Source organism: Cebus imitator, unplaced genomic scaffold (genome assembly GCF_001604975.1).
Source record: "Cebus imitator isolate Cc_AM_T3 unplaced genomic scaffold, Cebus_imitator-1.0 Scaffold27, whole genome shotgun sequence".
NCBI lineage: Eukaryota > Metazoa > Chordata > Mammalia > Primates > Cebidae > Cebus > Cebus imitator.
This window is the reverse complement of record NW_016107342.1, coordinates 13,980,751-13,994,754: the sequence shown is the minus strand read 5'-3', so window position 1 is coordinate 13,994,754 and position 14,004 is coordinate 13,980,751. Positions and strand designations below refer to the sequence as shown.

Below are 14,004 nucleotides of genomic sequence, written 5' to 3'. Positions count from 1 at the left end.
TTCTTTGCACAGTCGGAATCCTTCTGACTGCAAACTGTAAGAATATTCCTCTGATTTCCAGTCTCGGAGAATATGAGAAGTAGAATTGAATACAGATAATTTTGAGTTCAGGCTCCTCATTTACAGATGATAAAACAACAACAAAATCAAGACCTAAATTGGTGAACTGTAACTCAAATGGAAGCATCAATCTAGAGTTTTTATAGTCCAGACTTGTTGCTGTTCCTTTTAAATTATTTCTTATAGCCAGTTTTCACTCCATGTTCATCATAAGATTTCTAGAAGTATGCAACTATCCTACACATTGATATTCTTCATGGTGCTTTACAATAAAATGTGTGCTTAGTAGTATTCACTAAATGAAGAAATGTATTAAGTTACCTCTCTTCCATAGACAGTGCCTAAATATGTAATGCATTCAGATCAGTTATCATAAAACAATATATTTCTCACATATGACCTTAACATAATTTCATGTTATTAAATTGAGAGTGATCTTCATTCATTTTTTACAAATATTTTCCATAAATTTATAGTTGTTTAGACCAGATGAGGAAAGAATTGGAAGGAAAATAATTAGGGCAGTATATGCTCATTAATTGCTGCTAAAGCAATTTAAATCTAGGAAGTAGTTAATATGTTTTTATTTCTTTTTGGTTGTTTTAACAGATGAGGTCTCACTATTTTGCCCAGGCTTGGCTCAAGCAGCCTCCTGCCTTAGCCTCCTGAGTAGCTGGAACTACAGGTGCACACAACTGCGTCCAGTTCAGGGCAGTTGTTGATGAGACACATGAGACATCTGAGAGTAATTTTTAGAAAGCAAAGGTAATTAATCAAGAGGCCATTGGAGTAATTAAAAGTTGCCTTTGTTTTCATCACTTTTTGGAACTATTTAAATGCTTATAAAGCACAAGTTCTTCATAAAATGACAAAATTATAGTTTCCAAATGACAGGAAATCAATAAGTAGGGAAAAAGATGTATTGTTCAGAGTCACATTTTACCATTTTGCTAAAACAAAACAAATTTAGTTAAAAAAGATGGCAATGGTAAAAAAGGAAAGAGATCTTGTCCTTTGCAGGGACATGAAGCTGGAAGCCATCATCCTCAGCAAACTAACACAGGAACAGAAAACCAGACACTGCATGTTCTCATTCATAAGTGGGAGCTGAACACTGAGAACACATGGACACAGAGAGGGGAAAAACACAAGGGCCTTTTGAGGGGTGTGGGGTAAAGGGAGGGAACTTAGAGGAAGGGTCAATAGGTGCAGCAAACCACCGTGGCACACACATACCTACATAACAAATATACATGTTCTGCACATGTATCCTGTTGCTTATTTTTTTAGAAGAAATAAAGAATTTAAAAACATATGGAAATATAAACAAGTGAGTCTTTTTTGTTCTTTTTTTTTTTTTTTTTTTTGACAGTCTCCCTCAGTCGCCAGGCTAGAGTGCAGTGGCCCGATTTTAGCTCACTCAGCCAGCCTTGATGGCTCACTCCTGTAATCCCAGTGCTTTGGGAGGCCAAGGCAGGCAGATCACAAGGTCAAGAGATTGAGACCATCCTGGCCAACATGGTGAACCTTGTAGTCCCAGCTACTTAGGAGGCTGAGGCAGGAGAATCACTTGAACCTAGGAACCGGAGGTTACAGTAAGCCAAGATCATGCCACTGCACTGCAGCCTGACAACAGAGTCAGATTCTAAAAAAAAAAAAAAAAAAAAAAGTTTGTCATTTTTCAATAAAGTTAAACATGAATTTATCATAGATACAACAATCACACTTCTAGCTATTTATTTTAGAAAAATTAAAATTTATGCTCACACACAAAAACCTATAGACAGATGTTCATAGCAACTTTGTTTGTAATAGCTCCAACCAAAAGTGATCAAAATTTTCTTCTAGAGATGAAGGAATAAATATCATCTGGTACAGCCTCACAGTGGAATACTACTCAGCAATAAAAAGGAATATACCACTGATGTATATTCACAGTGATGATTATTCACAAAAATGTGAATGGATCTCATGGGTCTTATGCTGACTGAAAAAAAAGAAGTCAATTTCAAAAAATTTTCAACTGTAAAATTATACTTATTGAACATTCTTGAAGTAACAAGATACAGTGAAAAATAATAGATCGATGGTTGCCAGGGTATGACTCTTAAGGGGAAATATAAGAATTTTTTTGGCAGCAATGGGCACGTTCAATATCTTTATTTTGGTGATGACAAAATTGATCTCTATATAATAAAGTTCCAAAGAGCTATATACCAAAAAAAGGTGCATATGAATCTGAATAATGGTTACAATTAAAAGTATTGAACCAATAAAAACTTCCTGGTTAATAATTTACTATGGCATTGTAAAATGTTATAGTAGGAAAAGCAGAATGAGTGGTACACAGGAGCTTTCTACGAATTTTGAAACTTTCGAGAAATCTTTAAGTATTTCCAAATAAAATGATTAAGTACAGGAGATTTTTTTCTTCTAACCATGGTCTAAAGTAGAAAAAAAAAATACTAAATTTTTTTTTTAAAAATTAGTTTTCTCCATTACTTTTGTTTCCAATTTGATTGCTACTATTTTTACATATACCTCATCAAACATGGAGTCCTTTCAGTGCTGCTCAGACTAAACAGAAGACATCATTTTCCTAGTTACTACAACAGTAAACAGTTTTTCTGGAAAGACATGACACGCAAACAAACAATGAGCATAAAGTAAACTTGTCAAATATCCATCTTCAATTTCTTGCACAATTAGTATTTTGTTTGTAGGTTAATCCGAGGCTACATTATTTTTAAATTGCTGACAGGAGGGCATATACAATATCAGAAATAATAAAGTCATGTATGATGAAAAGGCTAGAATTCTATCGCCAAAACAAATAAATATTGTGAGATAATTCTCTATTGGGTTTCATACTTTCACACATTTTTAAAGCAAAGACATTGGCAACTTGTGTTTTGTACTATCTTATCAAGGATTTTTGTATAGCAAATCGCTTGTGAGGATAGAGATAATTACTCCCTTTGGGGCAGAAGGCAGATTTATCGTCCAACCAGAATAATAAAGATCATGCTTCTGAGTAAGGCAAAGTTGTGTAGGTTGCTAACTGTGGCATTAGGAGATGAGTGATTTCCTAAACTTAGAGTCGCTCAGCTACGGCAGGAGCTCACTATGTGCACAGCACCCACCTGTGTCTACCTTGGGATGTGAGGCAGCAGGGTGAAGTGATTTGCATTTATAAGTTCTTGTTGGGTGCTATATGCTGCGATGAAAAAAGTCATTTGTCTCTGACCTAAGAGACTACAAAACCCTGACAACTTAACTTGGCTTGAAAATAGTATAAAATCTCAGATGAAAGGGGTTTGAAGATTATGTGGAATTATATAGACTTCTTATGAAATTTCAAGATTCCTTTCTGTTCCTAGGCATATTATGTCTCTCCTTTATAACAGTAGCCTCAGGCCAGTCTCATCCCCAAATTGAAACTGGTTCAGAATGAGGATGAGAAGATTAAAACTTAAAATGTTTATAAAATATTTTATAAATATGCTTTCCTCTCTCTTGTATCTGACTCAGACAAAAGGTCTGGATTGGGCATTGGGGAGCAGGAATAAAATTATAGCTACTCCAGATTTTGTGGAGGTGGAAGGAAAAGCAAAGATCCAGAATTTGAAGGAGGGATGACATTATCCTGGGAGGTATGGGGAATAGAGGGGCACTGACGACCTTCTGTCTTTTAGAACAGGCCCTGGAGTCTTCCTCCAGAATGTAAACACCCTGGTGCTGCTGTTTATCTTTTCAGTGATGTCTGGAAATGAGGGGAACCAATGCAAGCCTGCAGCTCATACTGCCTGCTGTACTGGGAGTCATAAAGTACTTTATCTTTGACCCAAGTGCATCATATCTTCTGCCAAGATCTAGGAAACTTTGGCAGGCAAAGAAGTTAGCTTGCAAATAGGATAAAATCTCAAAGTATTCACAGTATTTCATAGAAACACAAAATAACTAAAGAGAGTTCCGTTTAATTATATTCTGGCTTTCCAAATTAGAAATTGAAAATATAGGAATAAAAACAGTAATATTGGGTCCTAGATGTTTTATAAACAGTGCTTGTATAGATAGTTTATCACTGAAGTTCACAAAATATATTGACAATGTGTATAATATCCTTCCATGCATCCGCTAGGCACTTAATTCTTGTGGAATCTGTGGTGGATAGTTAAATATGGGTTTTGATTTTCCAGACAGCATCTCACCTTGAACAAACTAAATCTTGTTCATTAGACATGCAGAAGAAACCAAGGCATTAATACATCAAGGCACTTCTCAATCAACAGAAGAAAGAAGTTTGTCATTGTCAATCCACAGAAAGATCACTCTGACAAACATCCTTTATGTTTATCAGAAAGTTCCAGGGAGAATCAAGCCTCAGTTCAGCACATTTACCTCAGTAATACAACCTGAGGTGTATTTTTCCCTCTTCCTTTAATCTTCATCTCTCATTCTTGCTTCCAGTGATAACCACACAGATAGACCACCTAAACACAAACAGTTGTCTCAAGCTTTTTTTCAGAAACTACCTAATTTAAAACAAAGGAAACAGCTAGCTTCACAACAAATATGTTTAGGGTGTATACTTATAAAATTTTTTTCTGTCAATCAATTTCATGTATTTCCAATAACTAAAGGGTTTATACTATAAGATATAATTTGAATTAAATTTTGAAAAATGAATTAAACACCTGGTAATAATGCCGTTTTACATTACAAGATGATTCTACTGACTGATGACCATTTAGACATATGATAATTTCAGAATTTACACTGGAGTGTATAAGAAAGATGCCTGGAAAAAGTCAGGATTACAACCCCTGGTCTGGTACTGATATGGTTTGGCTGTGTCTTCACCCAGGTCTCATCTTGAATTGCAGCTCCCATAATTCCCATGTGTTGTCGGAGGGACTTGGTGGGAGATAACTGAATCATGGGAGCAGTTCCCTCATACTATTCTTGTGGTAGTAAATCAATCTCATGAGATCTGATGATTTTATAAGGAGTTTCCCCTTTCGCTTGACTTGCATTATCTCGTCTGCTGCCATGTAAGATGCGCCTTCCATCATGATTGTGAGGCCTCCCTAGCCATGTGAAAATGTGAGTCCACTAAATTTCTTTTTCTTTATAAATTACCCGATCTCAGGTGTCTTTATCAGCAGCATGAAAATGAACTAATACAGGTATCAATCCAAAATTATTATATTCTGCCTGGGTAAACCATGTCTAAGACCTATTTAATGTTAAGTATTTGGAAATATTCTTTAAGATCTTCAAAATTTGATATGATCTTGCTGTTTTTGTGGGTAAACTACTAATAAACAAAATACGACCTTGAAAAGCATTAACCTACATTGCATTCATAAAATACTGGATTCAATTCTGGCTGTTACATAAATTGGATGACACAAGGAGAGCTTTAATATGGGTAAGATAATTGATGCTCTACATAGAGGCAGAGGTGGAGATGAAAGTTAGAAAGTAGCAAGTCAAAATCCTTCAAAGAAGTTAATGATCCCACAATAAGTAATCTATTAAAGATCCATAAGACCTAAGCGTTCTGTGCAGGTTTTTTTTTTTTTTTTCTTAATTAGTGTCAGGTATAAAGACACAACATAAAGATTACTCAACGCTATGGTAATAAAAAGTTGACTAACAGAGGTAAAGGAATTACCCAGTTTTCATCCATTGTCCATCAATGGTCACACTAAATAGCCTAAACTGATGAATAAAAAACGAGCAAACCTATGCATAACATTCCTTAAACAAGAAAAGCACCTTCATATGTTACTGTCTTTAATTCTCATGACTTCCTAAGCAGAATAAATGAATAGATAAAATTGTTTACATTTTACAAAAGCTGCTTTTGAATGTCAGAGAAGTGATTTTTCTTACAGTTTCATAAAACAACTAGCAGGATACCAAATTAGAACTTAACCAAGAGTACTCTAACACAAATTCCATTATTTTTCTCTGTAGTCATAATAATAATGTCTATTTTGGGGTCATATTTCTATCTGTGATAGTAACAAACAGATCCTGGTGAAATCCAGATTTTGGGAAGCAGTTTTAAATCCCCGTAGTTCCATTAGACAGAAAATGTACTCTAAAATATAGAAGACACAGAGTCACTCTAAGAAGGGGTAAGGCAATCAGAAATACAGTAGCAGCTGGTCCAGAAATCCTCTGCTGATTGAAAATTCCTTCTATAATGTTTTTCTACCTAACTACTAAACCTTCTAACCCTTATTTTAAAATTTATGTTTCACCAACTATCTCAATGGCACAGGTTTTTAATCATTTTATTCCTCCCTCTAGCTTGCCAAACTGCCTTTGATTTTTCTATTTTTCTCAAGAATCCACCTTCTCAATACAGTCAAAAAACAATGATAGGCAATGAAATATCTTCACTGATACATAGCATGTCATTGGGCAGAGAGACGATGTGATGAACGTAAACTCCTAGATTAAAAGTAGCCAGAGATCTCTAGTTGCCAGTATGTTTCAAAAATAATCACAAAATTTGGGAGTCGAAAGCAGCTTTAGATATCATCAGCTGAGAATTAACCATTTACCCAAATACAGAACTGAAAGCCAAAATTTTTGACATAGGTCTAGCCCTTCCCAATATACTAGGTTATACTTGCAGCTTACCAACCCTCTTATTTTTGTTTCTCTATTTACTGGACATATCTGTTAGTTCTTTAGAGGTGAAATATTGATAGCATTCATTAAATAACCATATGTATTAAAGTTAGGATTATAAATATAATAAGAAAGGTTACCAATCCCCATGGAACATCAGGATTATAAGCTATATTAGCTAATAATTTTAAATCATTTGTTAGATTTGTATTTGTCTCTTAAAAGCTCATAATATCAATAATTTACAAGCGAATTATTCACTTATTATTATTCTGCTTATTTAGGGAATGCATCATCATCCTCATCTTCCTCCTTATCATCCTCAACCATATAATATGAAATTGTATTATTAATCAGTTTAAGGATAATTGAACAATTAAGGAACTTGGAATAACAATAGCACATGGGAAAACAAGCAATTAAAAGTTCTGTGTAATTTGTAGTATGAATACTTATGATTAAATTCATATTCAATTAAAAAATAAAATTATTTTTAGTTAGAAGTCCTGGTTAACTCAATGCTAGCAATAACAAGGTTGCAATATATTCTTAAATGGGAAATGTGCTATTGCAGCTATTAGCATGTGTCCAGTTCAAGTCTTAAGCCATAGCAATTTCCAATAAAGTAAATCTCTTCTATGCCTTTTACGTTCATAAGCTCCTTATAATGATGTTCTTTCCTTTTACGCAGGTACTACCCCACTGCCATCAACCACTACCCATCCTACACTATTGAAAGAGGCTCCCCACTAATCTCCCCATTTCCATTTCTACTTTTGCTTCCTTACCCACATGCACTATATTTTATCATAACACTCCTTTTTATCTTTCAGGATTATACATCTACCTGAATCACTCCTCTGTTTAACCCAACCATACCAATGGCTTCTCAGGTAAACCCTCTCTTTCCTGTAGATGACAGACTTGCTCCCTCTCCATGTTTCTCCTGCTTCCTACCTAGATTCTCACTTTCCTTTCCACCATTTATCTTTTCCTTTAGATAACATCTTAAATGTCATCTTCTCAGTGAGGCTCTTTCTGATTAACATATTCTCATCGTCTCTGAAATTCTTTTTTTTTTACATTTTTAATTTTTATGAGAATATAAGTGTATGTTTAAGGGGGTACATGAGATATTTTGATATAGGCATATAATGCATAACAATCATATCAGGGTGAATGGGGTATCTATCACTTCATGGATTTATCATTTCTTTATGTTACAAACATTCCAGTTATGCTCTTTCAATTATTTAAAAATATATAATAAATTATTGTTGACTGTAATCACCCTGCTGTGTTATCAAATACTAGATCCTATGCATTCTATTAAACTATATTTTTATATCCATTAACCATCACCTCTTCCTCTTCCCCATTGCCATTTTTGACAATAACATATTGTTTGTATTCACAGAGCATTGTCAAAACTTCTATGTGTGGCTGTATTCATGCATGAAAATATTTACTGGTTGCAGCAGAGTAAAGAAGAAATAGCATTCTTTAATAATTTGCATAAGATGTCTCAATTAGACTTTTGATTTAAGAACTGGAAAACAATTTTAGAAAAAGGTTTTGTTTTTATACATTTTTCTGACAGTGCCGAGTATTATCAAATCCAAATATTATAACACAATATTCATAGAACACGAAATCTCTCCACTGCAGAAGTAATAATTCTGTAGGTGGACACTGAAATATAGTTGAAACACATTAATTTAGGAAACTGGTAGCCACTTCTTTTTTACTTATTTTCTAATACAAAGTTGATTAACTTTTAAACTTTTAAATAATTAGTCCTAAATACAAGTTACAATAATACAAAAAGTTCCCATAAACCTCTCATTCAAAATCCCCATTTATTATCATTTTACCACTCTTTACCACACTATATCATTGCATGCACAAACACACATAAAATGCAATTTTTATAAAAATATTTAATATCTGGAATGCTTCACAAATATCCTTATGCAGGAGCCAGGGGAATCTTTTTTGTATCATTCCAATTTTACTATATATTTGGCTGAAGTGTCAATTAACATTTTTAATTCTATACAAATACAGTTCCAATTATATTTTCCAATAATCATGTCTACATAGATTAACCAAAATGAAAATTAAGAAGACATTCAATAATTATGCATAATAAATAATAACAAAACTTCTTCATTTCTTCTTTCCAAGAATGGTATTAAAGTACTTATAAATTAATGTAAGATAGTCATCAAGTAACCTAATAGACACTATCTACATAGGACCAATATATAATCACATAGATTATATATATATATATATGTATCATAAACGTGATTTATAGGTGATTATAATATATATATGATGTGATCATCTAGGAATTAATTCATCTTTACTTTTTAAAAATCTATTTGTGTCAGGGATTTTTATCATAGTACATTTGATGTCTCAAGTTAGATAACTAAAATTAATAGTACTTACAACAAGATTATAATCATTTCAGAAGCTTTAATTCATTTGATTTTTACTGTAAACATTGACAGAAATATTATGAAGTGAGAAAACTAGTTTTCGGTGGTTAATATACATTTTCTATTTAGTCAATAAGTGGCTATGCTGGGATTCAAATCTAGGTCTGCTGAATCTGGAGTATATGCTTTTAACTTTGATACAACTATTCTGTACTACATGATTCTCAACAAAAAATAGAAACAAAAACTAAGATGTAGCTATTAAAGTGGAAAGTATAATCGTTTTCAGAAGCTAAAAGAGAAGCAAGGGATTCAGGGTATATTAAGAAAACTAAAACAGATATCTCAAATGGAAAATGACAAAGAATATTTCAGCACATTTTATCTGTAGAGTCAAGTGATATGGCATATTTTCATCTGGGTGGACTAGTCTATGTTTCAGCAATTGCCACTAAAAATAAATGTCTGATTCAGCATCCTATTTTACCAGAAGTTATCTGAGGGCTTCTATCTATTGTAAATGACGTACATTAAAACAAGATTATTCTCCATCTGCTGGAAAGTGAGGCAGTGGTGTCTATTATAACTAGGTCTCAGGAGAAAATGAGTGCGGTACTTAGAGCAGTGAAGTGCACTGTGCAAGACAGTAAACTATTAAATAATCACACTCAATCACTACTGAAATTTAAAATTCTGAACCACAAAATTAGACAGAAAATTTTGCAATTCAGACTGTCAAAAGAGAAAAGGCCATGAAAGAAAAGCAATTATAATAACTAATAGTAATAAGAATTTCAAGGATGTTTTGCTCCAAAACAGCAACTTACATTGGTATATTTTAATTTTAATTAAAGTACTCCCGTCCAGAAGTCTGTAATTCGAATTAGGAACCCTAGAGAAAGGTTTTATGGGTTCAAACTCTGACCTCATTTACTTGGTGAAATGTGTGACATTTAGCAAGTACTTTATCTTTCCCCACTTCAGTTTCCGTAAAACGGGTATAATAAATTCCTATCTCATAGACTTTTTGTAAAAATTAGATAAATGATGCAAGCAAAGAGCTTATAAAAGAGCATAGCAGATAGAGAAAATGCAAGCAATTGTAAGTACAAATGTGGTGCTCAAGGATATTTTTTGTCATAAACAATGCTTCCTAAGAGCAAAATTGGTTAGAAGAGATGGGAGTGGCCTGGTGCAGTAACTCAGGACTCTAATCCCAGCATTTTGGGAGGCCAAGGTGGGTGGATCATCTGAGGTCAGGAGTTCGAGACCAGCCTGATCAACATGGTGAAACCCGTCTCTACTAATAATACAAAAATTAGCTGGGTATGGTGGTGGCTGCCCATAATTCCAGCTACCTGGGATGCTGAGGCAGGATAATCGCTTGAACCTGGGGGGTGAAGGTTGCCATAAGCTGAGATCATGCCATTCGCCATTGTACTCCAGTCTGAGCAACAGAGTGAGACTCCATCTCTGCACTCCTCCCCCACAAAAAAGAGAAGAGTTGGGACATTGGTAAGTAAGGAATAAGAAAAAAACTTCTTCCAATTAGCAGTAAGTCTTGAAATTTCTGGAGGTGTTCCAAAATTCCACCAATGGCTTATATCAGAAAGTTTTCCATGACAGGCACAAGTAATTGAAGTGAGGAGAATTGCACTATCATGGATCTTGTATTGCATAGCACAGTAACATGAGGAACAGAAATTATGAAGGAAATAGCAATGGAATTAAAGTTCCTGTGTAGTAGGGAATAAAATCTGTCATTTGTTAAAACAAAAGTTTGATACATGATCACTTAATGTATCAAAATGAACAACTGGAAGCAACCAGCCCAATGTCAGTAAGATTTAAATGTAGAAATGGAGACATGATTTGGGAACAGGTGGACACAGAAAAAGATAACGGCTCCTTCCACTGTACCCCCACGGCCTTAACCAAAAAAAGAATAGAATTAAAATCTGTTGCTACTTTGGCTCATGATGTTATTGATAGCATATTCATGAGGATTTTTGTTACCAGTTATACAAATCCTTAATTATAAAGTACCAATATACAGTTTGTAAATATGCTCACATCCTCTCAGAGCTGTCAAATTGTATATAGCAATACCATTTCATGGTGTGGGGTTAGATCTTCTCTTCCAAAATTGTGCTTTAGAAAATCTCCTGTGTGCTTATAAAGACTAAGTTAACCCAGTGATCCTGAAATGATCGATATGATAACAAGCTCACATAACTCATGTAAGTCATTTTTTAATGGAAATCTGCCCTTTTGGGGGCAACCAAGCCACTAGTCCTAGATATGAAAAACTGAGGAAGCATTTTCTATTTGTATGGGAAACTCAGCTAGTCCTTGCTTTTGACTAAAACATGACTCTCTCATGACTCTACTTTCTTGAATAAGAAAGTTGTTTGATTTCTCTCATTCTGCTCTTGTTGCCAGCAAGGTCTCACATTTAGCTTTAGCTGTGCGGGGAAAGCATGGTTATGAGTCCACTGGTACTTTGTTTCTAAAACTATTTCCTTCTCAAGCTGTGACTTCAGTAGTGACAAATAGTGTAGGCACCTAAATCTACTTTTCACTCTTAAAGAAATGGCAACATTTACCCACTTCCTTTCACTTAGCCAAGAGAAACTGTTTTGTATTTAAAATTGAGAGTAAATAAGCCTCTCAAATGCTGGTTTATTAACAAGGGCTGAGTGGGCATGGGAAAAAAGAGCAACCTCATTAAAATAATTGTAAATGGATGGAGAGACTTCCTTCTTCAGTACTTTTTAAGTGATGCATTCAGGGAAACCACTCAAACACTCTAATTATACGCCTTCGGTCTTAAAGAGTTAAGGTTACTTTCTAGAACTAGTGTTGCATTTTCTATTTAAGGAGTGGCTGAGGCAAATAAAAAAAAAAGGTTCACCTAGAATTCACAGCTCAATGGTTACATAGAGAGCACAGAATAAAGGTATTTGTGGAATTGGATTGTAACTGAGTGAGAATGTGGAATTTCTGGATGTCAGTACTAAAGCAGAAAAGATATTTTAATTCTGAAATTAATCATCTGTTTCCTGACTTATCCACAGCTACAGTCATGTGCTCATTCATACAGTTTCTTTTCTTTTCCTTTTTGCTTCCCCCCACAAAAAAAAACCCTAATAGGCTTTATTATTTGCAGCAGTTTTAGGTTTATAGGAAACGGAGTAGATGGAAGGGGAATTCCCATATACCTCCTGTCTTCCTCACTGGCAGTTTCTCCTATCATTAAAATCTTACCTTAGTGTGTTAACACTTGTTACAATTATCAAACCAATGCTGATGTACTGTTGTTAACTAAAGTCCATAGATCACATTGTTTCACTCGTGTTGTATAGTTCTACCGGTTTTGATAAACGCATAAGACATGTACACATAATTGCAGTATCACAGAGGATAGTTTCAGTGCCCTAAAAATTCTCAGTACTCCACCTATTCATCCCTTCCTTCTTCCCCACCCCAATCCCTGTTAACCACAAATTTTTAACTTTCTGAGTAGTTTTTCCTTTCCCAAAATATCATATATTTTCTTCCTTTAAATTTTCAGCACCAAATTATATGTTTCATTTCTATTCATCTTCACGGAGCTGATACAAACTTAGAGCTGTACCATGTTAAGGTATAAAATTCTCACTTTGCATGTTTTCAAGTGTCATTTACTACAGGCTGATATGCAGTCTTTTGGATGAATGCTGGAATACCACAAAATCTCACATCATTTTAAACTTCCCAGCTTCAAACCAACTGATTGTGGCTATTGTGTAGCAGTGCAAGAGTGCAGACTGTGGAGTGACACGGCTTGAGTCTGAATCTTGACTGAAACACTTACGAGCTCTTTTATTATGGATAGGTAATTGCACCACTCCAAGTCTCATCTTTAAAAGGAAATGGCAGTACTCCATACTTCACAAGAAACACTGTGAAGATTACATGGATCATTGTGGAAGAAATGCTTAGGACAATGACTGGTCTAAAGTAAACAGTAACATCGCTCTTCATATTATTCTTCTTTCTCTCTGGCTGTCTCTTAAAATTGGCCCAATCAGAACTATAAATTCACATTCTGATGCAGCACAAAGTGAAAAGAAAAAAGATAGGTAACATAAAACTAGTTCATTGACTCCTTTCTCCAAACAAAAGACTAAAACACTTAGTGTTTAGATAAATGATGGTAGGGTGAAAAGCTGTTCTAGAGTACTCAATATCAAATATGAAAGGTTGTCAATGAAATAACCTTTATCATGAAATAATCACATACCACAGATGATCTTACTATGTACTTCATGTGAAGTATTAACCATCAATTCATCCAGGGCAAGAGGCAGGGCAGCATGCTCCATGAAGTATTGTGTTATAACATGAGCCTTCAGAATATTCCTTATTACAAAGACGTAATGCAATGTTCTTCTTATTTTAATCTTTAATAAGAACATTTTCTGGAAAATGCTGCAGCTCAGATATATTATGAAAAATGCTATTAATTACACGTGTCTGAGGCAAGGAACTATGATCCTTTACATTTACTCATAATCTTAGTGACTAAAATGAATATTCTTATCTCATTTGGGAAAAAATGAGATTTTGGTTTTAATCACAATCATACTTTAGCCCGTAATCACATAGATTACCAAACATGTTGTATGAGCTGTTGATATTCACTATCAACAACTTATTCAATATTTTTATCTTAAGGTAACTAATTTGAATAAGATACACAAAATTTTCTTTAAGTCATGCAATATTAAACTGGCTGATAAATAAAATCTGATATATTTAATCAGTCTATGGAAAAATAGGCTTTATAAAACCAGGAATGACT

At 34.2% G+C, this 14,004-nt stretch overlaps 1 protein-coding gene and 1 non-coding gene across 4 annotated transcripts in view; both read right to left on the bottom strand.

The window, feature by feature from the left end:
- LRP1B (LDL receptor related protein 1B) overlaps positions 1-14,004 on the bottom strand; it is a 1,911,091-nt gene that overhangs the window by 930,281 nt on the left and 966,806 nt on the right. The gene's annotated exons all lie outside the window — the stretch shown is intronic.
- Positions 8,644-8,750, bottom strand: LOC119470316. The gene has a single exon (XR_005199202.1). It is a non-coding gene; the product is annotated as a U6 spliceosomal RNA (small nuclear RNA).